General features: G+C 39.6%; 1 protein-coding gene and 1 long non-coding RNA gene across 2 annotated transcripts in view; one reads left to right on the top strand and one right to left on the bottom strand.

Moving 5' to 3' along the window:
• The window catches only part of LOC144586146 (uncharacterized), a 59,176-nt gene extending 31,273 nt beyond the window's left edge, over positions 1 to 27,903 (bottom strand). The window contains exon 1 of the long non-coding RNA XR_013540898.1: positions 2 to 27,903. This is a non-coding gene — a long non-coding RNA (uncharacterized LOC144586146). The remainder of the gene's footprint in view (position 1) is intronic.
• The window catches only part of SPON1 (spondin 1), a 385,887-nt gene that overhangs the window by 96,628 nt on the left and 261,268 nt on the right, over positions 1 to 27,991 (top strand). The gene's annotated exons all lie outside the window — the stretch shown is intronic.

Here is a 27,991-nt window from a genome sequence, read left to right as displayed (position 1 = left end):
CCCTAGCCTTGTCAGCCTTTATCTATGTTATTCCCATGGTTAACTCCTGGCTGCGCCCAGTCCATATGCATTTTCCCTCTTGTTTGCAAAAAGCAGGTGGCTATGGTTCTTCAGAGATGTTCTTCGGAAGATGACTTCATTCTTTTGGATGTGTTCCACAAAAATCATAGAGGTCCCTATTTAAATACTTTTTATGTTTTGAGTTAAGTCAAAACATCATGACGCAGAGTTTTAGCTCTCTTGGGAAGAGTCGGTTTCCCTTGAGTATGAGATATCTAAAAGCCAGGAGATCTAACTGTTGAGGCAGCTTCTAGCTGAGAAGGCCATCAGCCAAGAAACTCCCCCTCCCTTGGAGTAAATTCTTTAACACGATGTTTGAACAGTACATCCTAAATGACTGTTACATGCTTTTATATTTAAAATGTTTGATACATAAATACTACAGAATACTATATGAATTCATATTCCTCATTGTTACCACACTGAATTAAGGAATTGTTTATTTTAAAGCTAGAGCTTCATGAAGCAAACTGCACTTTTGTTTTTCTTTTCTACTTGTTTATCAAGAAGCAAACTTAAAATAACATTCTTTTCCCCCCCCTCTGTTTACACTGTTTTGTAAAAGCTTCTTCTGTGCAATATTTGCTCTCTTTGTACCAAAACAAACGAGTTGTTTTGATTTTGTTCCCAGCTGTAGTTTTTCGCGAATACTTCCACTTTTAGGCATCTTTCTGAGGCACATTTTAAAAGGACTTCTCAAACGTTTATGGCAACACATTGGCATCCCATTCAAATTGCATGTATTTTTTTTCTGCCACGTATTCCTATAAAAAATCCAGAATTGACAAGCTGTTTGGTTTGGTGGCTATATGTGACCTTTAGCATCTGATACAGTATTCTGGGGATAAGCAAGAATAGAATGTTGTTGTCTCCAGCCAAACTACCCGGGTAACAGCTCTACATCTATTATGATACATAATATGATACATGCCCAAGGTCCAGCTTGGGGATGTATCATGGTTGGGCTGGAGTGCACTTCCCTATATGTCATGTGATCATTAGGAAATAGATCACATCAACTGCTCCACAATGCAATCTAGTTCTTCAAGTAATCATACCCACAGCATGCCAGGTAGGGTCTGATAAATGCAAAGTAGAGTGATACTATTACTTCACTTGTGTTGAACACTAATTCTGTTGATGAAGATGAGTAACAAGTTAGCTCTCTCTTTTTGCTGACACACCAACTGTTGTCTTGGGTTTTGCTTGTGGTCTACTACCCTATTTCCCTGAAAATAAGACCTAACCTGAAAGTAAGCCCTAGTTAAGTGAAACCTGCCCTCCACCATTGTGCAGCAACCAGAAGAAGATGACATGACTGTATTTGAATAAACGTAGATTGTTGTATATGAAAAAAAAAATTAAAACTTCTCCTGAAAATAAGCCCTAATGTGTTTTTTTGGAGCAAAAAATTAATATAAGACCCTGCCTTATTTTCAGAGAAACATGGTAATATTTCTAGACTCTTCTCACATGTTACGCGAACTGTCTCTTGTTCTATATTTGTGCATCTAATTTTTCCTGGCAGACTAGTACTTCATATTTTTCTCTGATGAAATTGAAATGTTTCAGAAATTTGGAAGGGTGGGAGCTGTGAAGAAAGAATTTGTGCTTATGTACAACTGGCAGAGGATTTTAAAAACACCCACAAAAGTGTGAAATTTCTTATTTTTCAGCATAAATCATTCTTCTTATTTTTTATTTATGCATCTCTTTTTAGATGGGAGTACCACCAGAGGGTTGAGGCAACATGAAAAGGACAGAAAGCCTGCCAAAGTGGAGATTTGGCAGATTTAGAACATCATTTACATGCATTTTTTAAAATATATATATATATATATCTATTCATCTGGGAAACAGTGAAGCTGGAAGACTAGATCTGGTGGTTGGGAGACAGAATAAAGAGTTCATGAAATAGTATCTTTACACCCCCACTTTATGAATTAGATACCCAGCTTCCTAAAATAGTACATCACCTCATTTTGAAGATATTTTTTTCTCTTTGGAATCTCTAGGTGTGTAGACTAAATCAGCTGGAGATTGTGGACACAGTAGCATTTTTAATATCTGAGATTTGTTGGCACCATTCAGGGGTTCCCGATCATGTGGTGACAGAACTTGAAAGTTACTGTTATAAGTTAACAGTAACAGATTACTTTTTGGAGGATAATGAAGGCATAATAGCAATCTTTCTTGAAAATAATGTAACAATGTATAATGTTACCATTTTGGTGCAATGAGTATTCTTTGTTATTTCCAAAATGTTCTTGGGATTTTTTTCTTTCTTCTTCTGCTGGCTATTTGGATCCATATTTTGAGCCATTTTTAAGATGGTGGTGGTGGTGGTGGTGGTGGTGATGATGATGATGATGATGATGATGATGATTATCATCATCATTATCATTATCATTATCATTAAGTAGCATATATGTTATTCATTACTGCCATGGTGCTCTCAAAATGGATGTAACTTGAAACTTTCAAAAGAGTCATGTTAATTAATGCATTAGTTGGTTGTTGTTTTAAAAAATGGCCTGAATCCTAGTAGTTTTTGCATAAGGTTTATGTAACTTGTCAAGGCTAATTATGGGTAACTGATGACATATCAGGGCATATCTTGGTTGTAAGCCTAGTCACATACTCAGTTGCACAAACAAAATATTCCTTGGCATCTCATCAATTAGCTACAATTGGCTGTGGCAAGCTATGTACATCCGATGTGAAACCTAATAGGGTCCCAGCCAATGTCACAGACTTTGCATGGTGAAAGAGAAAAGTGAGCCATAGTCTCATAAGCCCAATAACCTGGCATCATCACACTCCAAGCTTTGGGGCTGAATGTCCTTATGAAGGGGCTGGCATTGTTTGCGAAGACTGTCTAATTGAGACTGTGTAACCAACAAAAAGAGAGTCATCTTCCCTTTCCCTTTCATGTGTTTAGCACGTAGATAGCATGTGAGGAGGCTTGCTTCAATGCATCTTTATTTTGCTGAATACTGGTTTTTATCTCTAGTATCAGTCTCAATAGATACCACAGCTTGAACATAATTTTGAATGTTGAGTTGAAGCAACAAACCCATCCACACAATTCAAATCTCCTATGTGAGACCCAGGAAGCATAAAGTAACCAGGACACAGCCAGTCCAATAACACTTTACATTTCATGTTTCTTAAAAATAAGATTCAAGCTGCAAACTGTGTGAATTATCAGTGTAATGATGCGTGCACATGTATAGTCCTGTAATTTTGGGACTGTCCTAAAACCAGACCACAAACATAAACATAGTTGCCACAAAATAAAGACCAAACTTACTCAAATTCTGGCTGTATCTACTACTGTTCCTACTGATACATTACCATAAATTATGTGCTTGAAAGAAAAGACAACACAGGTATGATAAAATAAAAAGATCTAGAGTATTGAACTGTATACCAACAGCAGGGGTTAGTCATCCATTCAGAACAGCCAGTGATTTAAGCTAGAATATGTTATTTTAGAAAACCAGAATATTAACAATTTTTATAACATCTGTTTACACTTTTACGACATACAGAATGAAATTCACTAGTTTATATTATACAGATTATGTAAGGTATTTTATGACTCTCATTAGCTATAAACATGGTACTAAAATATCTATGCATATTAAGAGAGCATGTATATCAATATTTATGAGAAACTTTCCACAAGCTGTGGTCAATTATTATCACATTTACTTTGAAATTCATAATGGGCCTGGCCCCTTCCCCTGGTATTGTTATACTTTGGAACATGAGATTTGTCCTCCTGGAGCCGAGGACTACTGACTGTCTGCTGCCACACCCTCAAAGACCGATGTTCCCAAATAAAATCAATAATGGTGATACCAATAGAGGGTGAAGCTGCAGTCAAGGAACCCAATACTTTGTACAAGGCACAGCACAGATAAAAAGAGAAACTGAAATGCAGAGCAAAAAAGCTGAGGGTATGATTACATGGTGAAGCAGGTTGCAATTTGGACTGTTTGTTAAGCAATCTGGTGCAATCTCTTTCTCAATCCTCTTTCCACATGAGGCATTGCGCTCCATCTCAGCCCCAATCCATGCCCAAGCTGGAGCATTTCTGGTCAAGCTTTAGGACTTCTACAAGAGATGGACTTCTACCCACATTTTGGTGGTTCAACTTGGTTTGGCATGGCATCCACAGAGGTGTTCAGTGTCTGCCATACACTTCCCTCTCCTGCCTCCTCTGAGCAGTCATCCACTCACCAGCAGGAGCATGCTTCCCTGTCCCACCTCCTTGAGCTATCACCCACTCAGATGAGGAGGTGGGGTAGGGAAGACCGGACTGCTGCTGGTGAATGGATGATTGCCTGAGGAGACAGAGGAGCGAATTGTACTGCCAGTGAGTGGGCTATCACCCAATGGAGGCAGGGGGAGGAAGCACGTGGCCCCCACAGAACACCTGTGCAGGCAGTGTGCTGAACCATGCCAAACTGCAGTTCATGCCGATCTTTTTGTTGTTGTTTAGTCATTAAGTCGTGTCTGATCCCATGGACCAGAACGTGCCAGGCCCTCCTGTCTTCCACTGCCTCCTGGGGTTTGGTCAGATTCATGTTGGCTGCTTCGATGACACTGTCTAACCATCTCGTCCTCTGACGTCCCCTTCTCTTCTTGCCTTCACACTTTCTCAACATCAGGGTCTTTTCCAGGGAGTCTTCTCTTCTCATGAGATGGCCAAAGTATTGGAGCCTCAGCTTCAGGATCTGTCATTCCTGTGAGCACACAGGGTTGATTTCCTTCAGAATGGATAGGTTTGTTCTCTTTGCAGTCCAGGGGACTCTCAAGAGTCTCCTCTAGCACCACAATTCAAAGTCATCAATTCTTCGGCGGTCTGCTTTCTTTATGGTCCAGCTCTCACTTCCATACATCACGACAGGAAAAAACATAGCTTGGACTATGTGGAATTTTGTCGGCAAGGTGATGTATCTGCTTTTTAAGATGCTGTCTAGGTTTGTCATCACTTTCTTCCCAAGAAGCAAGCATCTTTTAATTTCGTGGCTGCTGTCACCATCTGCAGTGATCATGGAGCCCAGGAAAGTAAAATTTGTCACTGCCTCCATATCTTCCCCTTCTATTTGCCAGGAGGTGATGGGACCAGTGGCCATGATCTTAGTTTTTTTGATGTTGAGCTTCAGACCATGTTTTGCACTCTCCTCTTTCACCCTCATTCAGAGGTTCTTTCATTCCTCCTTACTTTCTGCCATCAGAGTGGTATCATCTGTATATTGAGGTTGTTGATATTTCTTCCGCCAATCTTAATTCCATCTTGGGATTCCTCCAGTCCTGCCTTTCGCATGATGTATTCTGAATATAAGTTAAAGAAGCCGGGGACAATATACAGCCTTGTTATACTCCTTTCCCAGTTTTGAACCAATCAATCAGTTGTTCCATATCCTGTTCTAACTGTTGCTTCCTGTCCCACATATGAATTTCTCAGGAGACAGATAAGGTGGTCAGGCACTCCCATTTCTTTAAGAACTTGCCATAGTTTGCTGTGGTCTACACCAGTGGTTCTTAAACTTTGTTACTCAGATGCTTTTGAACTGCAACTCCCAGAATCCCCAGTCAGGACAGCTGGTGGTGAAGGCTTCTGAGAGTTGCAGTCCAAAACTCCTGAGTAACCCAAGGTTAAGAACCAGTGGTCTACACAGTCAAAGGCTTTTGCGTAGTCAGTGAAGCAGAAGTAGATGGTTTTCTAGAACTCTCTGGCTTTCTCCATAATCCAGCGCATGTTAGCAATTTGGTCTTGATTTCCTCGCCCCTTCGAAATCCAGTTTGCATTCTGGGAGTTCTCAGTCCACATACTGCTGAAACCTACCTTGTAGGAGTTTAAGCATAACCTTGCTAGCATCTGAAATGCCCATCTCTAGGTTCTACCATTTTTGAAGGCTGAGCTAGAGCAATTTCCCAGCAGACAAAAATCACTTTAAGGGAGATTGTGGTCAGGCATGTGCTTTTGAAGCTATCTAATTGCACCCAAAGTCGCTCCTGGGATCTTAATTCTCCTGAAGAACATAACAGAGATAGGTGCAAGTGGAATCAGGGAGCAGAGGCAAGAATATGAGGCAAGTGAACAGTGAACTTGGCTCAAGAACCCATAAAAGGAGGATGGGAAATATCGAAGGGTCTAGAGCAGTGGTCTCCAACCTTGGGCCTCCAGATGTTCTTGAACTACAACTCCCAGAAGCCTTCACCATCACTTCTGCTGGCCAGGATTTCTGGGAGTTAAAGTCCAAGAACATCTGGAGGCCCAAGGTTGGGGACCACTGGTCTAGAGGATGATTTTTCATTCCCAGCATCCCCCTCTCCAGCAACACCATAAGCCCAGGTGAGTGAAAATAAAAGAAAGATTTAATGTTGTTGAAAATCCACTTCCAGATTCACATTTGTGAGCATGGTTTGGGAGGGAAATTAAAGGCACCTGCACTCTGGTTAATTGTGTGATCAGTCACAATATTCTGCACACCATTACCAATAGGAGGAAGCAGTCCGAGCAGAAAAAATCAAAATAATGTGAAGGAGTTCCATAGTAAAAAAGCAGTTTCCATAGTTAAAATAAAATTCATTTAGAGACTTAAGCAATTAAGAGCCAGATCCACAAAAAATAATAACATCTAACAATCTAGATCTTCACTTACTAAGTAGCATAGTTCAGAATAACAAGCATAGATTACCATATTTTTCCATGTATAAGACTATACTTCTGTCTAAAATCTTTAGACAAAAAATTGAAGGTTGTCTTATACACAGACGTAAGCTGAGAACAAAAATAAGTGGAGGGGAAAGCAGGGATCAAAGCGATTTTATCCCTTTCCCCCTACACTTGCTAAGCCCCACTTAGATTTCTTAATTTTGGATTAGAAAAGTGGGGGGCAATTTATAGATATGGGCATCTTATACATAGACAAATATGGTATATTTTGGTGAAAGATGAAGCGAAGTAAATTAGCTAGGCACAAACCCAGGCTTGAAGCTGCTTGCGTGATCCATTTTTCTGTTTCTGCTTACATCCCATCATTCCCTTTCTGGATGGTTCAGCACCTTGTACAAATCAGATTTTATTCTCTCCCAAACTTTCTAGTAGTTAACTTCTGCAAAAGCAAACAATCAGATGGGCCAGGTGCCACTAATTTTGGTGTCATAGAACACCATAAGAGATGATTGTCATAACATTCTTTCAGCCTTCAAGGTTGTAGATAAGACTTTTCACAGGTACAGCCAATTTCTCTAAATGGGAGATGCTTTCCTTCCCCCCCCCCCCAGATAATTTCAGCTACCAGCACTGGTTTCACAGACTCCACTCCAGGGATAAATTAACCTTCTCCTTGCTAATTCCATGGCAACAGGACATTGGCATCATTGATTTGTATATCTAGAGTAATTCTACCCCTCCCTTGAGGGGGAAAAAACTTCTCAGGATGGCATTTTGAAGTGTAGAAATACCAGTTTGCACAATGTTCACACTTGTTTCTTTCAGTTTTTCACTTTATTTATATTTTAACTAGCTCTATCTTGAGTTCCGTGTCTAAGTTGCACTGGCCATGTGACCACGGAAGATTGTCTTCAGACAAAATGCTGGCTCTATGGCTTGGAAACGGGGATGAGCACCGCCCCCTAGAGTCGAACACGACTGGACAAAAATTGTCAAGGGGAACTTTTACCTTTACCTATCTTGAGTTGACCCTATTTGGAGCTGTACATGTCTCTTCCAGATGGTTGTTTTGAAAATGGAGCTTCCTAACAGGATCCTCACTAAAATAACACGGCAAGGAACCTTCATCCATTTTTAAGATTCTTTTTCTTCTTTTCCAATAGCATTTTTTCCATTTCATTATGGCAGTGATAGTGTTAAGTGGTGTGTGCATGAGAGAGAGAGAGAGAGAGAGAGAGAGAGAGAGAGAGATTGAGACCTGACAGAGAGAGACTCAGAATTATCATAATTGTGACCTTGCCTACTGATTTCAATCAAGGCTTCTCTGAAGACTAAATGGGAACTTTAAAAAGAGATGGTGAAAGACTCCTATTACCATATTATGTTTGAATAAGGAAATTCACATATGTTGTGGCAGCAACTTGCCACTCATTAATGAGCTACTGTTTGTTGCATGCACAGAAGCACAAGTAGCACTTTTTTAATGAGGCACACTGGGAATCAAACTCTCAAACTCTGGCTCTGCAGCCGGAGACCTAAACTACTGAGCTTTATGCAAACATAAATCGGCAGAAAGATTCTGACCAATACAAAATTGGAATGTGAACCTTGCAATCTCCCTCTCTGGGTGAGAAACGAATGAATGAATGAATGAATGAATGAATGAATGAATGAATGAATGAATGAATGAATGAATGAATGAATGAATGAATGAATGAATGAATGAATGAACACCTATTTTCTTCTTGCAGAGAGATTTCTCTGTGTGAGTTTTTAAAAATCTAGGAAGATTTCATGAAGATTTCATGAAATATTTGCTAGACCAGAGATAAAAACAATGCATTAATTCACCACAATAATGCCAAAAATGGCATTTCAGTGTTAAACAGAAAGACAGGAGTTTGGTACTTCTAGAGAGAAATGTTTGTAGAAGTGTGATTTTAACATTATCATATTATTTTAAAAATATTTTTAACTTAAGATGAGCTGACTTCCTCATATGAAAGTAACAAATAATAAAGCAATTAATTGGTGCATTATAGCAAGCTCTGGCTATGTCTAATACGTATTGTGTGCATAAAAATAGTATGACTCTTTTCTCAAACAGTCTTTATCAGAGGGGAAATAAAGTTAAAATGCAATTTAATCATCCTACATTCCATTTTTATAATGACACCGAAAGCATGGCATTTTCACTCAGTTCTGACTTGGTTTGCAACCCTGCTGTCCCTTAAGATAGCCCTAGCTGCTAAGCATGCATTAAACTGCTAACCCATTCAAGCTGGGTTTCTTTACTGAATGATGATGATGATGATGATGATGACGACAGCAACAGCAACAACCTCCATGCGCACAGGCCTTGTTGAGGCGAAGGGGCTTGGCATTTCAGTGAGATTGAAAGGTATGCTGAAGGGTCTCCCAAGCCAGACAAGTCTCAGCCAAAAGGCCAGACCAACTGTGTCCATGAACCATCAATTATGATGAGAGGAAATAGACAGAAATCCATACTGGATTGGTCATCACCTGGGTCAACAAGGACCGTGTCAGATGCTATAGCCCCTGGGCATCTGGTGACAAATGGGCTATAGGGCTCAGTAGACCCTGTTGAGGAACTAGGACAGGCTGCTGCAAAGCTACTGGACCAACATAAATGCAAAACATGGGCTCTTGCCGAAAATTGAGAAATTATGAAATGTTACTAATTTCATACAGTACTATAAGCAGTTGCAGATCTCAGAAATAACATAATCAGAGCTGCAAAAAAATGGCAATATTAGGAACAGCATATATACTGTGCCAATATTTAACAGATACTTAGATTTTTGTTAAAACTTGTATCTCGTATATAGTACCAGTCAATGTTTTTTGTAATTTCGATTGACTGTGCCTGATGTTTTGAACAACAACAACAGCAACAACAACAACAATGTGCTGCCAAATCAATTATGGCTTATGGCAACCCTTTTGCAGAGAGAAGTGTTTTACTATTTCCTTCTTCTGGCCTCTGTCAAGGGGCTTCTATTTTTGGGGTAGGATTGCTCTGGTTTGGCTCTGTTCCAGCACATGTGATTGCTGTAATCACTCCAAAACAAACATTCCAGTTTGAATTTGCTGCTGTTGTAAAGTGGCATAATAAGAAGCCACTTCAGGATACTGGCAAATTAATTACTTCCCTTGCTTAACAGGGGGCAAAGGAAGTGGGGGGAAAATCCTTGATTTTATGTAAAGTATTGGGGAGGCACTGCACCAGTTAGTTAAAAAAATATTTTCTTTTCCTTCTCTTAAAGGGCTGATCAAAAAATTGTCACCCATTCAATTATGGGTGGTTTCACAGCTGGCCCTTTAAGATGAGGCAAAGTATATATGCAATTAAATCTCTCCCTGCCCCCCCAATCCTCTGCCCAGTAGGAGAAGTGATTGGTATGCTGGTATCCTGAAGTGGCTCATTTATTAAACCCTCAGTATTGGCAAATTCAAACCAGAAGGTTTGTTTTGGATTGGTTCCAGTGATCACATGTACTGGAACTGATCAAAAGTAGAGTGATCCTACCCTACCTGCAAAAGTAGAAGTCCCTTGACAGAAACCAGAAACATGTGGGTAGTAATCATCCCAGGATGGCCCTTCAAAAGATGCCATTTGATTGCCATATTCAAGCGTACATCAACCCATTCCTGTAGCATTCCAAACAGAGGGCTTAACACCCAAGTAGTCTGGCTCATACTCAGCTATCCAGCCAGCCCTTACTTTATTTTCCTGTTTTCCAAATGAAGGTCAGTCAGGTGGACTACATGCCTCATAAACCACTTCTCATGATTACACACTGAATATATTTATTATCAAATGCTCGAGAGATTCAGTGACTGAAAATCCTGGCATGCATTTAATTTCACCAGGCAAGTACTGTAACCCTTCTTTATAATGAACTGAGGGAGTAAAGCCATCCTTTAATAAATCTGACTTTATGTCAAGTTGTCAGTAAATCAAAAACAATTTTGTTTCCTCTCCACTAGCTGATAAATTTTCATGTTTGCAACTGGGGTGGGAGGAGCATGCCAACATATTTCAGATTTTGGCATGAAGTTCATACTGGAGTGCCAATACTACATCAAGACTTGACTCGGATCTTGGTTTCTAAACCTAACAAGCTGTGCATTACTTGCATCCAAGGGTGTTAAGTTATTTGCCTTTCTCTGTCTCCGTTATTGAATAAGAGGCTATAGTTATCAAGCGAGCTAATTAGGATGCCAAGTTTGTTCTTTGATGAGGTTTATTTTCAACTCAACCTTAACTCTGTATGATGGAGAGACAGGAGACAAGCTTGAAGTAGAACAAACACATTCATTGATTGTAAAAAACACATTCTTTTGATAATTTATTTTCCAAACCTATGATGAATTATGGGCGTATGAAATGTGTGACTTTTGAATAAGAAGCTGAGAGTTGCTTGCATGGCATAGCAAAGATATACTCCTTTGGATCTCATTTTAGAGAAGAAAATGGAAACAGCTGCTGTAAAAGTTGGTTCATTTGTGATCATCTAAATGAGTGACCTCTGGATATGCCAGAATGGTAACTCCTGTTTTTCCTCTCCACTGGTTCTCATGGCATTTGGAGTCATATTCCTATGCTCGGCCTAAAAGCACTTAAATGTATTTAGAGGAATGGCAGTCTGTGGAAACTAAGACATGATTCACAGAGAATGTCCCTTCCGCAAACTATATCGTAGTGCGCGAGGGCTCTGTCATTCTTTTGCATAACTCCTACAGTAGTTTTATTCAATGTCCAAGAGCGAAAGATCTTTCCACTAAATTTAAAAAGCTTATTATCTAAGCTACTACCCAAACAGCCTTTACGTGTCTGTATAAAGGTTGTTTGGGCAGTAAAACTCATTTTTGTTGGCCCACTTCATGACTGGCACTTTCTTTTTCATTAACAAACCAACACATTTTAGTGGATTTTGGAAGTGGCTTAATCTCCCTGGAGAGGGACAGTTCTACCTGTCTTGGCCTTAAAATATCCAGAAGGAAAATAGTACAGGGAGTCATTGAGAAAGAGTAAGATAAATTCCCTGAATTATCAAGTGCTAAGATCTGATTTATAAGCTGAATTGCACTGAAGGCAGTTTTAAGTTGATTTTAATGGGAGTAGGCTATGGGCTTTAAAGAACTGTCTTTTTCTATACACTCTGGAATGAATCCTTCACTCATCTACATTGCAAGCAGTGGAAAAGGCTGAGGGGAGAGAGGGGTCCATCCTTTCCTGGTTATTTGCTCTTTGTAAATGAAAATCGTGGTTAATTTAGGAGCCTGACAGCTGTAGAACATTTGCCATTTCACCACAGCTGTCAGAGGCACTCTGGTTTGTTTCACAAACAGATGTTTAATTTGACTTCCATGTGGTTGTTAGACTCCCGTCCCCCCTCATACACCTACTTTTTATTTCAAGGGAATTTATGGCAGAATGGACTAAGTGAAATAAATAAGATGCTCACTGGTTTGTATCTTTCTAAAACATAAATCTGGGTAATTAATGGTGATGTTAAACATATCTGAATTGCTTTGAAGAATGGGACAAGGAGGGGGGATGGCAGTCACCTATGGAAACCAATGTTACACTCATTGTCCCAGCATGGTTTGAAAAGGGTTCCTTGATTCATTGGACTGCAGTTTGAAGGGAGATACACAAAAGGCATGTGGGGCAGAATCCATTAACAGTTTTGGGTGTAATTGGCCTGTGGGTGGAACACCCCATGATTGCTTTAACAGTCTTGGGCTGGCAGTTACACAAGAAAGAAAGACAGAAAGAAAGAAAGAAAGAAAGCCTTAATGCACTTAAAAGAATAATAAGTTTTATTTGCCATAAGCTTTCATGGACTGTTGCCAACATCTTCAGATGCATATGGTTTTAGTCTTAGAACAGAGACATTAATTCAGATGAGAGAAGAGATAAGTTTGAAATGTAATGCAAATCAAATGTTCCAGCATGGCAATGGTTCATCAGTGGCTTTAAGGGTCATTAACCGTCTGGTGGGCAGGGATTGGGGTAACACATAAAGGTCTTAATTAGAGAATTGACTCTTGCAGCCTCTTGTTCTTGATAAGAAACTGAGAAAAATATCCCTCTTTTCTCCTCACAGCAAGATTTTCCTTTGCAAAGTGGGACATCTCATGAGTTTTCTCTGCTGTTTTGTGGTCTTTTTTTTTTTTTTTTGAGACAATATACTAATCTGTGCACAGTTATTGCAGGTCCTGCATAATATAAGCATCCCCAGCAATATAGCATCCCCCTGATTTGTGTTCATTTTGGTAATTTCCAGTGAGGGCAAACGGGGGGAAGGGTGCATTTAGGAAAAAATGAGACTGGGGCTCTCCATTTTGTGGGAAGACCGGAAGTCTTGCTGGGCGATGGCAAAGAGCCACATTGTGGCAAGAGTCAGAAAATCACTGACAATGAGAAAGGTTTTGAGTTCTCTCCACATGCCTAGTCTTAATGGAGGCTGTTAAGAATACAGTTCAATGGTAATTAAAGAATGTCATTCTATCCACCCTTTGCATAGAAAGTCAGACTGACGTATGGAAATGGACAAAAGTCTTTGTTTAAGCTAAGCATAAGAGGCAAATATGGACTGCATAGAAATACATTGCCTCTCTTTCTGGGTTCTTTGTCACTAGGTGTCAGGTTGTGTTGGTAAAAGAAGATAGATTGGCTTCACCTCAGTACAGTGCTTTATTTCACTTTGAAGGACTGAATGTCAGATTTTGTGTAGGGGAGAAGTCTAGCTAACCTGATATATTTTGCTCATTGACGCAAAGAACAAGATGGTCCCCCCCCACCCCCAATTGCATGAAGAAAAACCAACTGGAATGGTAGTTGACAGCCTTCTTCACTGTGCCTGGATGCGCAAAGCTAGCACTAGTTCAGGAGTGCAGGACCAGCAGTGTAGTAAACCTCGCATCCTTGCTGCCATTTCCCAAGATCTGCTGTCTCTGAGATGATGACCTCATGCTATCTAATGGTAGAGCTATCCCTGGGAAAAGTGAAAGAATATCATCCAGGATATTACTGGTGTGGCAATTTTATCCCTACTCTCAGCAGTCTCAGAAATTAAGCAATATCCTATGGAAAACAAACTCATCCTTGGGGTTTCAGGAATTGGCAGGTACATAAATGCTAGCAATGAATATCAGAGTAGAAAACAACAACAACAAGAACAATAATAAAAGAGTAACTGCTGTATATTAATGTGAGTTTTTGTGGATCAATTCAACTACCTTAGATACAATACCTCAGATACAATTCCTCAGACATAAATGATCCATGAAAGCTCACATTAAAATATGTTAGTAAGTCAGGTCCCACAATGCTTTTGTCTTTTTTTAAAAAAAAAATCATATATGCTTATATAGACTAACACAGAAGTCATTTGCCCAGTTATATTGAAATGACATTGTAATGTCTCATAGTGCCCCAGCACTCTGGGGCAGTAGATGAGCAACAAACACAGTTGAGCATAATGGCTCTTGAAATTCCAATTTTGCTCATTACAGTAGTGTAACGGCCTCCCTCTACCTCACAAAGGGGGGTCGCTACGTCACTCTATATCACTGTTCTTTTCCACTGCCACCAGTTAAGTAGCTTCAGGCCAAAATACGATTCAAAATAAAACTCAGGTTTATTGGGTACAAATAAAAGGAATGGTAAATCACTTATAACTAAATAATAATTCAATCACTTTAATAAAGGCACTAGCACACACAGACTCTCACACTATAACACAGATCTCCTAAACTCTATCCAAGCCCTATCAGTCCCTAACTGTCCCTATCCAAGCCCTATCTAAGCCCTATCTAAACTCTCTCACACACATTCACTCACATTTATACCACAGCTCCACCCCTTATGTCCCACCCTCTGTCACACCATTGGTAGATGACTCACAGCTTTAGCAGCGACGGACAGGTGAGGTCATAGCTTTATGTAACAAGTAGTATATCTTCATACAGATAACAAAAGGGACAGTATTCCAAGAATTTGATCTAGAATTTCCACTGCTTGGAAAGAAATAGGAATCCTGGCCGAAACTCTAGTTTTGAAGCATGTTAGTTGGTTATTATTTCATTATACATTATACAGTAGAGAAAGTATGTGAAATTCATAAGAGAGTTGTGTTGCCAGTTCTTTCCCCCACGGGCATGGAATTTTGTTGGCTGAAGAATAATCTAGCAATGTGTATTTGCATAGTTCACAGTATTCTGTTACCTGATCCTATATCAAGAATCAGAAAGATTTGCAAAAATCACTGCTTTCCTGATAGCATACATTTTTCTGAAGAGCAGTACTGCCTGCTCTGTGAGCAGCTTGTTCAAAGGCGGTAAGATGAGTTGGGGTTTTGTTGAGTAAGAGCTCGACAATGTGTGAACTTGAAACAAACTATGAGAGTGTTTATTTGGATATGCATCTGAGCCACATTTTTTTCCAACCACACAGACAGGAATTAAATCATTGTTCCTGTCTCACTCATTTCCTCTGTAAGGACTTAACCACATATTGATCTTCAGAGTTCAGTTCAGTTTAAAGCTAAAGAGATGTATTGGAAATGTGATAAGATATTGCAGCAGAAGGGGGGAGGCAGCTTACCAAGTTGGGCCAACATCCTTCTCTCATTCAGGTTTCTTCCAGACAATACATCCCAACGGTGGGCATGGGAAACACACTTGTGCATCTATGGTATTGTTCTAGAGCATAGAATGTTATTTTTTAAAGCAACACTTTGACTATAGCCTTTGAAATGTAACTATTTATGCTCCTTGGCACCTTTCAAAAGCCTAAAATAGCTTTCCGCTCTGCAAACAGTTGACAGGAGCTGAAATCCATTAATAGGCCTATTTGAATCCATGGAACATATAGAGGAGTTGACTCACTAAGGGCCTGTCCGGTCTGGCCATTTTCGGTATGGGGTGGATCAGGCTGCAAAGGGTCTGTTGAGGTTAGGAGGAGAAGCAATGTGCCATTTGGCATGCACCTCTCATTGTTAGTTAAGTGCTTCCCCTGATCATCTGCAGAGTTTTTTTGTTTTGTTTTGTTTTACATTGCTCTTTTCTCCCTTTCAATGACCATTTTCTTCCCTTTTTCCTTTCCTGCTTCCCTTCTCTTATTCTCCCCCTACTTTTTCTCTCAAACTCTCCCCTGGAATCTGCAGCTGCTAGAGGCTGCTATGTCAACAAGCTAAACAATGAGTCTGCCTAAAAGAATGAACACCCTACTATTGGGCCAGAAAAGTATACAACAGCTCTTAAAGGGGAAGGATGGATATTGTTCCATGTAGAAAGATTTGTGGACAAGGTGTTTTGTGTTTTTTTTTAAAATCTAGATCATGCCCTCAGCATTCCATGTATCATATCTATGTGGTGTGGGCAAGCTCTAACTTCCCATTGTCTCAATGGGTCTACTGTATTTGTGACTTACTACTGGATTTCTGCCAATAATATTATATGAATGTGGAACAATTGTTTTTATTTTTTATTTACAAAAATGTACTTTAAATTTGGAACAGTGGCCAAAGTGATCCTCCCAATCAATGTTTTTGAGGTAGTGAGTAAACATCACTCTTTACACTGAAAAAGAAACATGGTTATGTCACAAAAATACCACTGTGAGGTCTCCCTACCCCCAAGAGTAAAATGCTGTAGGTATTAAAGAACAACATATTGTAGATAACCTGTAACATGTTGTTTAAGGTTCTGCATCTTTCCCTCCTTATTGGATTTTCTGCATGAATTAAAAAGGCAGAAGACATTACAGATGGAAGATGGAAGTGTCTGAGCCTGAATTCTATCCAAAATTCAATGAAGGAGACAAGATGATCACATGTTTCAAGGCTTCTCAGACTTGGCTCTCAAGTGATCTGTAACACATCAAAACATAAGTTAAGACAGGGCTGTTCTAAGACATTTTTCTTCCTGTGGCAAAGGATATAAAACAGTGCCTGCCCCTCAGTTCCACGTGCAGATGTAATCCAGCCTGATAATCGATCATTAGTTCAGTGCATTTTCATTGGCTAGTCACAAAGCCTGAACAGAAGACTGAATACACTCCCTGAGATGCTCGGGACACAGACAGTTTGCAGTTGAAATTCTTCATATGCAAAAAGAAAGTAGTTTTACCACAGCAGGTGTTATATGCATGAAAACAAATGGATAGGTACAATTTGGACAATTAATCTTTAGCATCCCATCCAGAACCTGTATTTCCTAGCTAGCCAATCCATTGAATTTTCCCGTAACACCATAATCTCTGTCTTACCCTGACACATCTTGTTTAGATGAAGAGCCACTCAAGCAACATCAAGTTAACATCAGAGACAAACAAAAGTTTGGAAGAGGGATTTGCTTTTTTGAAGAATGAAAATAAGGAATTCTAGAAGACCACCTTAGTGTACTGACAGAGAGTGGTGGCTGTCTTAAGTTCTTTTATAGTATCATAACAAGACATCTCTCCATGAATTTTATCAAGTTTGTGAGTTTCCTCAGATATGAAAAAGCGAGGTGTATAGCAGTTTTATGCAAACTAGCACTGACTGATTTTGGTGAAGCCGTATAGCTCAGCAAAGTTTCCTTCTGCAAATAGTGAGATCATCCTGCCAAGCAAGAGTGCCACTACAGTATCTTGCTTGGAAAATTCTTTCAGGGAGCTCTTTGTAGGGCATGTGAAGCGGGATTGCTGAACTGGCTGAATGCAGCATAGTAGAAAATCAGTAAGTATGTCCTAAGAACACCATTCATGTATAGAATGTTTCAGCACTGCCAGAGCACTTCGAAGATGATAGTTACATGCTCATAACTTGTATTATAATAGGGTGAAAGAACATAGACATAATATGTCATGCTCTTTCTGCCTTTGTGTGTCTGTCTCTTTCTCACACATACTTTATTCATTGTTCTCCTCTTTATCCATCCTCCTTTCTTTTCCTTTCATTTTATTCCTTCTCCACTTTGCCTGAGCATCTTGATAGAGTCTTATCACTCTGGGAGGCAGATTGGAGAAACTGCAGTCTTTCAGAAGCTGAGGGTGGAGGTGAGCATATAAAACACTATTATATATACAGTAAGCAAGGGCAGGTTATACCTTTATTAGAACACTTAAAACAGGCAAGCTTTCAAACTATATTAGTCTTCCTCAGACTGTGCACCAATATATTGTGGGCAGTGCAGAAAAAAACATGAACATTCCAAATGTATGGCCATCCATGCCAGGACTGTTTCTTAAAAGTGACTTCCAAACACAAGTCAAGAGTGTAGGTTTTAAATTCCATCCTTGGTGGGTTTATCTTTCCCACCTCACCAAACAAAGATTTGCCAGATATTCATCATTTTCCCCTCCCCCAATGCCTTCTTTAGAAACCCAAGTGTTATATTTGGTCAGGGAATGAGGTTAAACAGAAATGTGGCAAACCCACTATCAAAGTGGGAAATATCATTTATTTTACCCACTAAATCATAACAAAACCCTCTTACAAACAATAAAGTAAAATCATGATACTAGAATTCTTGGTATTTTTTTTAAATTAAATTTATACCCCACCCATCTAGGCCAAAGGTCTACTCTATGTGAGCAAGACAACTAGGTTTGCTTTTTTTGATGTTTAATGGTGAACCAGGACCAAAAGCCCTGTTTCCACGACCTATAGATAACTTGTAACCACACAAAAGATATGGAGAGAAAAAGAAGAGAGAGAGAGAAGAGAGAATGTGGAAAGAGAGAAAAGGAAAAAAGAAGGAGGGGTTGATACAAAAATATCATAGATGTTGGAGAAGATACATAGACTGAGGAGGTGAATTTGCATGACACACAACTTGGCTTATGCTCAGGCAATGTGGTTATGCATGCTGCATGACTGTATTCGGTGAGAATCACTGCATGAAGCAAGGAATAAAGTTCCATAGTATCGTTATTGGGTTGTGTGAATGTCAGTAGCTATTCTTCTATGTATTGTTGCTTTCCCAGAAGCTAGTAAATCAAACCAAGAACCAGCCCTAGATTCTTTCTGTGGTTTCTCGATAGAAGAACAAACCAGGGAATTGTAGTTGCCTGTATTCACACAACATGATATGCAAGCCAGCTATTAAAAAGAAAAATCTGGTCTACTTTGGAATGAATATTTTTGCTTGATATTGTCACAGAAGTGTTTCATTAATATGATACTGCAGAATGAAGGATACAATAATCTTATATTGACACTACAAGATCATAAAAAGAAGTCTACCTTCTTTCCTCATGTTTTTCTTTTCTCCCTTGAAGCTTCATCCACAGTGAAGAGAGGCCAATAAAAATATTTTATGTAAGCAACATTTCTTACGTTGCTGCCAAGTTCTTTTAAAAAATATATTTTGAAATAAAATGGATATTCTCTAGTATTTATCTGCTACATGCGTTTCATAGAGAAAGATATAAATAATATGTGATAAGGAGATGGGGAAAATCTATACAGGTTTGAACAGTATCTCATGGTAATTGATTTGCTCTTATAAAATTGGGCTGATATAACATTATTGGCGCAATCATACTGCCTTCATATCAGAAACGAATAGATGAAACATAAATCAGTAGGTCTTCCACAAGCAATGAAGACAATATTGTTTTGGGCTAGTGATCATCTTGAAATCTGGGCCTAGAAGATGAATTGCAGCATGAATCTGAGCTGTTGCAATCAACATCCCTACCATGCAAAACTTTATTTTGAAATAAAGTTGAAATATAGCTGATAAAGAGGAACACACAATAAAATGAGACTGCTCAAGAAATAAAATAAAAAACCCACTGACCTCTAAGGATGTGCTGACCTCCCTGCTCTAGGCTGTGTTCAAATAAAGGGCATACAGATCTGTGCGTGCTTTGCCCTCTGCCATTTTGGAGACAGTGGTGGGATCCGTGTCTAGACTGCACCTCAGTCTGAGAGGGCCAGTTCTGATGCACAGCATGTGTCTACTACCACAGCAATTTTATGGGTGTGTCAAAATGGGTGTGTGATGCTTGCTTGCTTATGACTGCAGACATCATTGTTAGCGGTGCTGTTGTTAAATGCCTGTTAAGCTAGGCTTCATTCTAAGTGCCATAGCCCCGAAAATGGTGGAACCTTGTCAAGTGTACCATATTGGCTGAGAACAGAGGAGATGCCAATCGCTCATGGAAAAAAAATGTGCTATTGGCCTTTGTTATACATAACTCTTCTCAATGTTTATAAGAGATGTTTTAGACTGGGGAGAGCACTGAAGAAACATCATCCCTTCCTGACAATGATGTCAAGCTTCTAGACCACTGGTTCTCAACCTTGGCTTAATCAGGAGTTTTGGACTGCAACTCCCAGAAGCCTTCAACACCAACTGTGCTGGCTGGGGTTTTTGGGAGTTGCAGTTCAAAAATATCCGAGTAACAAAGGTTGGGAACCTAGGCTCTCGACAATAAGAGTTGTGCTTCATGGAGGGCCTGGGATCAAAGGAAGCTGCCTTATTCTGCACCAGACCATTCACTGGTCTATCAATTCCCGTATTTTTAATTCTGATTGCCAGCAGCTTTAGGGGATTCAGACTTGATTATTTCCTTGTCCCACCTGGAAGTCCCTGGTAGCTGATCTGAAAGATGTGACCAAGTGCATTCAGGGTGGTACAGGTGGAGCCATGTCTCAGTAGTAGATAGTTTGCCCCAGGTTTATCTCCAGGCACATCTAACAGGGTTAGAAAAAAAATCCTGCCTCAAAGCTTGTGGACCTGTGATCTGTCATTATAGACCACACTGAATTAGATGACGTGACATTGATCTCATCTGGTATAAAGCCATTACCAACATACCAAACCAAGATGTACAATTTGATAAAAATGGGGCAATACATAGACAATTGCCTTGTGAATGTTTTGAAGCTAATAAGTTAATTGTGGAAAAGTATTTGGATTAAAACTCAGGAAAGGAAGACTTGAAATCTTGTTTGTCCAAACAAACAGGAATCTTATAAACATTTAAACCTGTTAACCAAACATATGCAGTTCAGCTCAGTTCAGAAAAAAACAAAAACCTGTTTGGAATTTTCAGAATTACCATAAGTGTCCTATTAATTTTGTGACAGTGATAGTGCTTTGCAGGCTTGTAACATTTAATTGAACCACTTGGGGCAACTAAGCATTTCATGTTTTGGTCATTTGGGACTATTATCTTCACAGATAAAGTCAGGCACTTGATAGTAACAATAGTTATTCTTGGCATTCATATAGTGCTTCAGAGTTTTCAGGTGTTTTTTGTGCAATAATTCATGCAATAACTTCACTGTCTTGTTATCCCTGTAATATATGTAATATAGAGGAGGGCTACAGAGGGAATTGCCACTTTTGGGACTTTGTGAGGGAGGTGGCATTTGAACTAGAAACTTTATAGCTGCATGTGCAACAGTGTCCTAAATGTGCAGAAAATAATTGATAGAGCTACATTTTCACCTTGGGGAGTGTATCTGGATCCAGTGAATGGCAGGCAACAAAAAGATTTTTCAGCAAACATGATGTGGGATCCCGACCTCTCCCCCTATAAGGTCACCATCTGAAATTCCATTGCCTTCACCCTTGGCCTCTTCTGCTGACAGGATCTGATTAATTGCAAGTTATTTCTGTAATTACCAACTCTTCACCTTTCCTACCCATTAAATATTGAAAGTAGAAAGCTGCATCTTTGAGTTGGATGTCTTTCATCAGATAAATATTTTCCTCACTATGCCATGCACTTTCCCACTTTTCCATAATTCTCTTTCCCTGGTAGGAAGTCTTATAGTACCTAAGCAACTGTTTTTAAAAACAATCAATAGCACAAATGTATTTTTACAGCCAAAATCATTGAACCTTGTGCTGGATAATCTCTATCCTAATTTGTGTAACAACATAACAGGAAGCAACAATGGATGGCAGCATGTGGGGAAAATGCAGCATATAAAATGACCTTCAGAAACATAATAAAAGTGATACAGATGCAAAGCTTACAGACCTGAAGCATTTTCTTCACAGAGATCTCAGAATATAGAAGAAAGAAATATTTATAGGACTGATATGGTTTCTCCTCTTAGCCCTGCAGTCCTAAGTACACCTTCTGGAAGATAGCTGCACTGGCATAAATCTGATTTACTTCCAGGTAAACGTGTTTAGGATTGAGTTGCAGGTGAATTTTGTAACTTGTGTTTTGAATTTTTTAAAATCATTTTTTCCTTACTTATTTATCTAGAATGTTTTTTACCTCACTCTTTATTTGTAGAGTCTTTTGAAGAGCATACTGCATAGACTGGCTTATTTGTAACTGATTTCTTTACGTAATATCAGTAACATATAAGTCAGTCCATGAAGCACACACACAATCTAAAAGATATAACACAAGTAGAAAAAAGGATGAGGTAGTAAGACAAAAAGAGCAAGCTCAGATGTAAATTAATGCACAATACTTATAATGGGCAGACTAATTGGGAACAGTTCAGATAAGGGAAAAGCCAAGGTGTCTTGGAAGAAAACAATGACGTAGCCATGCTTTCTGAGTCCATCTTTGCTGCACCCTGATAGTATGGTTGTACCTGAGGGAATGAGGAATTTATTTATTTATTTATTGATTGATTGATTGATTGATTGATTGATTGATTGATTGATTGATTGATTGATTGATTGATTGATTGACTGACTGACTGACTGACTGACTGACTGACTGACTGACTGACTGACTGACTGACTGACTGACTGACTTACTTACTTACTTACTTACTTACTGGATTTCTGTCCCACCCATCTAGACCAAAGGTCTACTCTATAAGGAACCAAATACTATAAGTTTGATTATACTGTATGTCCATGTGTAATCAGTCTATGTGGAATGTAATGCAGAAATACATTTGCATGAGCGTTATCTATCTTCTATATGCTTTAAGTTGTCTTATAAAAGTGATGGAAGTGTTTAAAATTGCTGTATAATGCCTACAGTAAAGATCCATACAAAACTGTGCCACAGTACTCCTGGAATGAAGGATACTGGTCATATTCCAGCAAGCCATTTTGCCAATGTGCACATACTAAAATGAGTACAGAAAGCACCCTGCCCCCCCCCCCCACTTTATGCCTTCACACTTTTGCTGCTTTCAGTTCCGCCTGGTACATTTCTCTATATTTGCCCATATGCTAAAGTTTCCATGTTAGACACGTGTACTCATATGTTTCATCTATTTATACACGATAATTTGAAGATCGCAGTAGTGGGAGAAACAGGCAGGAGAGGAGGGTTGTCACAATTCACCAGACACTAGCTGAAATCTCAGGAAACTGCTGTGTTGGTGGAGGTAGGGGTGTACATTTCCTGGCAAGTAATACTAAAGGAGAAAGAGGAAGTTTGGTTTTTGAGTGTGAGGTGGCTTTACAGACACTTCCACAAATTCCCACCTCAATGCTCAGGGGCTCAGCGCATGGGTGTTATGCTTGCTTCCCTCTCAAACCTTGCCTGCCTCACCCTTTGTCTGCCCCACCTCTTGGACATCACAAGGAAAAGCCCCCCCCCCAACCTGAAGTATGGGCCCTGAAACTTTAGGGAATAGCAACATCTGATGGAAAAGAGTCAAGAGAAAATAGTGAAACAGTGAAAAAGCAAAAAATATTAATCGTGTGATCTTCTGTGCTGTGATTTGAAGAATGCAGTCACCTTTCTTATGCCTGGTTTTGATATTTCAAGCAGGATTCTTCTGTCCTTGATTCATAAATAACTCACAAACACAGCAAAATGATAAATAAAGATGCTACCATCTGTTGAAACTAGTAGGTACTAATGAAATGGTATGCTGGGGTTTTTTTGTTTTTGTTTACTTAATTGGCTTGGATGATAATATATAAAACTTGTAAAAATGTATTTTCCCATTACTGTACACATTTCTTTGTTAAATAGGTAATATTACTGAGGTAATTTAAAAGAAGATAATTTAACCTAGTTTAGCATGGGTGTTTTTTTTTTCAGAAATAAAGGTTTAAAAAACATGCTAAACTGGGTTCAATTATCTTCTTTTAAACTACCTCAGTATTATTGACCATTTTAAAAAATATATTTGGAGAAAACTTTTATTTATTTATTTACTTGCTTACTTGCCATCCCAGAGTAGTGCGTAGTGTTTACAAGTTAAAACTTACAGACCTTGCAGACCCCACATGGCAATACTTATAACAAACTAGCAATTAAAAAGAAAAGAAAAGAGAAAACAAGAACAGAAAAATATGAAGATAATTATTAACAGCCTTCAGAAGACCGAGTTTCTTCTTCTTCTTCTTCTTCTTCTTCTTCTTCTTCTTCTTCTTCTTCTTCTTCTTCTTCTTCTTCTTCTTCTTCTTCTTCTCCTCCTCCTCCTCCTCCTCCTCCTCCTCCTCCTCCTCTTTCCTGAACAGAAGGAGGGAAAGAACCTGCCATATCTCCACTGGTAACCTGTTCCAGAGAATAGGCGCCACCTATTATCTGATTTGCTCTGGGGATACATTTTGAGATATCTTCCTGTGGTTATGGCCGCTGTTGGAGCAGAACAGTGCATTTGGTATTTACAAGGGAATACAAAGTGCACTGACGCTAATGAAAAATGTGAAGACCAAAGGACGATGGAAACTGTGCTCGAAGTCTTGCTTTGCTTGCACTCACCTTTTCTGTTCCATTTTTGTGCCTACTGAAGTCTTCAGCCTCAGTGAACTTTACAAAATGAGTGTCTGTTTTTTCTGAGACAGTTGAGGGAACTGTTAAAGGCTATTTGCCGCACAAAAGAGAAGCAGCTAATGGACGTTCATCAGATGTCCTTTACCAGGTTATGTAATTTGGATTGCTGAACGGAACGGACTTGAATATAGATGGACAGACATGCACGCACGTGTGTGTGTGTGTGTGTGTGTGTGTGTGTGTGTGTGTGTGTGATATGATAACCAATGTGGTGTAGTCAATAGAGTGATAGACTCTGGAAACATCAGTTTGAACCCCCATTCAGACATGGAAACTCACTGTGGTGTGGTAGCACTGGAGATGCCATTCCTTAAATATCTTACTTATCTTACTGGAGCCTCGTGGCACAGTGGTTAAACCGCTGAACTGCAGCCAAAAACTGTGCTCACGACCTGGGGTTCAATCCCAGGTAACCGGCTCAAGGTTGACTCAGCCTTCTATCTTTCCGAGGTTGGTAAAATGAGTACCCAGCTTGCTGGGGGGTGGAGGGAATGTGTAGCCTGCAAAATTAACTTGTAAACCACCCAGAGAGTGCTTGAAGCACTATGGGGCAGTATATAAGCAGCACAATTTGCTTTATCTTGAAAACCCTGTTAGAGTTGCTGTAAGTTGGATATGACTTGATGGCACAACACACACACACACACACACAGAGGATAATTGTAAAATAAGAGGAGATTATATATTTTTGGTACCTCTGTGACCAGTTTTCTTTACCATATTTCCTCCCTCACATTCCCCAGGTTCCCTTTAAGCTTTTTAAAAGCTGCTGGAGAAGTTGTAGATAATTCAACAGGTATATCAGAAGTGAGGTTCCTGCTTCAAGGTATATCAGAAGTGAAGTTCCTGCTTCAAGCATACAAGCATACAAAATTGCTGCTGATTCTCAAAAATAGAACTGGTTACTGACCATATGCAGCAGCTTCTAAAAACTGACAGAAAGTTGCTCCCTTTGAAAAATGAATAGTGATCCTGCATGGCTATTCAGAAGCAACCTTGAGTTCAGTTAGGCTTACTGCTGGGTAAGGTGACATGTGATGCATTCCCAGTTGAGGGGGATTATTTTATCCTTTTAATAGTAATGACATTCAGTATAGCTACACAAAGTGTGTACACATGTAGCAAAGAAAAGTGGGTAACTCTGCAGTTAAGCCTCTGAGGTGAAAAAAAATGATATCAGTCACAACTGTGGCTAGATCAGGATGCGTGATCTTCAGATTGGCCAGCAGTTCAGGAGGTGCACTCCCATGGTGGTGTGGCCAAATTGGCTAATTAAGCTTCATAGTTTGAATTTTTAAAATTTATTTTATTTTTAATTGGATACTAGCTGTTTTAATGGATAGCAGTGGTGAATTAACTTTAATGTAATTTAATAACTGTATTGGTGCAATCTATTAACTGTTTAATTTAATATTATTAATATTCCACTCCGAGTACTAGGAGAAGCAACAGCAGCATCAATTACTTCCAGTCTCTCTCCCTCCCTCCCTTGCGGCTGCAACTTGATTCACTTTATTTTAACTGGATGCTAATAGTTCCTAACCACTGAGACATGTAATAGGAAATAACAGTCTCTATTTAATGTGGAAGGAGCTAATATTTGATAAAATAAACTAAACAGTAAATTGACATCATGAAACTGGGAATTTGGCTGGGAAGGCATAGTGTCAATTTTTTTTTTTACAACTTAAAAAAAGTTAAGATGGGGCAGGGTTGAAAACCTGGCTTGGGAACTGCAGGCTGCCCACAAACCACACCGTGCCTACCTCAGTCCCAAGCACACTGAAAGGCAAACGGTGAGCTGGAGAATAAAGGACCGGAAGGGAGAGAGAGAGAGTGAGCCATCCCCTCACACCTCTATAGAGGAGGATAGAGATAGAGAGGATGGAGGAGTAGAGAAGATTATGGAGAAGGTGAAAGAGCTGAAGGTGGGGAAAAATGGGGAGGAGTTAGAGAAGACAAAAAAAGGGGGGTAGATGTGTTCTTGATGATGGAAGAGAGGGAGAAGTCAGGGGAAACAAGAAAGGTGGTGGTTTAGGAAGACGAATGGCAGGAGGAGGAAGGAGGACCAAAAGTGTTTAAAATCTCACAGAAGAAGGAAATCAGAAATGGAAGGTGCAAGAATCTAGAACCAGATAGGAAAGAGAGCAAAGTTAAAATACCGATAGAAGGATTAAGACCAGAAGAATGGACCGTGCTGGTGTACCTTGGAGGCCGGGGTCCTTGGAAGAAGGTAATCCATCCGGGACCTCTACAACCGAACAAGAAGCCACCCGAGGGAGACTGGTCTCGTCACCCCTGCTGCACGACTATGTGTGTGGTGAGGAGTAGATGTTTGAGAAAAACAACCAATCAGGAGAGATTTGGACACTCTCCCCGTTGAGGAAGGAAAGCTATAGAGGAAGTTTACTGTTATCATGGACAGATTTTCCTGTAGATTTAAGTAAGTTAATTTAACGCAATTGATGCACACTCTCTGGGTCCTAGATGCTTATCAGTACAGACAAGTAGACTTCATTTGATTCCTTTGTCACTCACACCTGTTGTGTGAGTATTTTTAAAACGTAGACCTGCAAATAGTACCAAAACTATCCTCCTTCCTTCCCTCCTTCTTGGGATTGGCAAACAACTTGTTTTGCTCTAAGATAAGAACAATGTAGATGAAGATGCAAAACACAGAATAGCTCTGAGCCAGGGAGAGGGGATGTTACTTGTGCATTCCACTTGTGGCCTTCTGGAGCCTCCCTCAAGTCCATAGTATGGGGTGTACAATTACCTATTGGCACTGCTTTGTCAATATAGGTAAATAGAGTTTGGGATAGTTTCTTACAGATCAAATAAAAACCCACAGTCAAACTCAGTGACTTATTTATCAAACTTAATTTGAAGGCCAAGCTAATTTGTTGAGAGGGATTGCATGTTTCTTCCCTGTAACTACCTAATTTGAGCCTCAAATGGGAAGGGAGAAGCTGTGAAACTGACACTTTGATTTAAGAACTATAAGCTTTTGTTTCTGTTGTACAAGTGGTTTAATATCTATGTTCCAAGTGCTGCTAATAATAGTACTCTCAGAACTTCAAAACTGGAAGGGACTCTATATATCATCAGGTCCAAACCCTATCAAGGAGGCACACTGGGGAATTGAACTCCTAATCAATAGCTCTGCAGCCAGATACCTACATTATTGAGCTATCCTTCAGTTCAATGCTCACCTCACATATATGATAGCCCTTCTGTATTTAATGCCTTCTGATGTTTCTTACTCTTATGAAATGAACTAGAGGCCTCCAAGCATGCCAAAACTTGCCAACCCCCAAGATGTTATCTGGCCAGAGGCAGGCAGGCACTGGTGAGTTGGACAGTGCCTCAGTTGCTTGCACACGTGTGTCCTGTGCCTTAAAACCCACCAGTGGCATAGGACACCTCTGATATTCCCAAAGAAACGGGAAGCCAAAGGGCAAGTGATAGGAATACTTTGCATGTGAATT

This window comes from Pogona vitticeps, chromosome 1 (genome assembly GCF_051106095.1).
Source record: "Pogona vitticeps strain Pit_001003342236 chromosome 1, PviZW2.1, whole genome shotgun sequence".
NCBI classification, from domain to species: domain Eukaryota; kingdom Metazoa; phylum Chordata; class Lepidosauria; order Squamata; family Agamidae; genus Pogona; species Pogona vitticeps.
The sequence above is the reverse complement of the archived record's forward strand: the minus strand, read 5'-3'. Positions and strand labels throughout refer to the sequence as shown.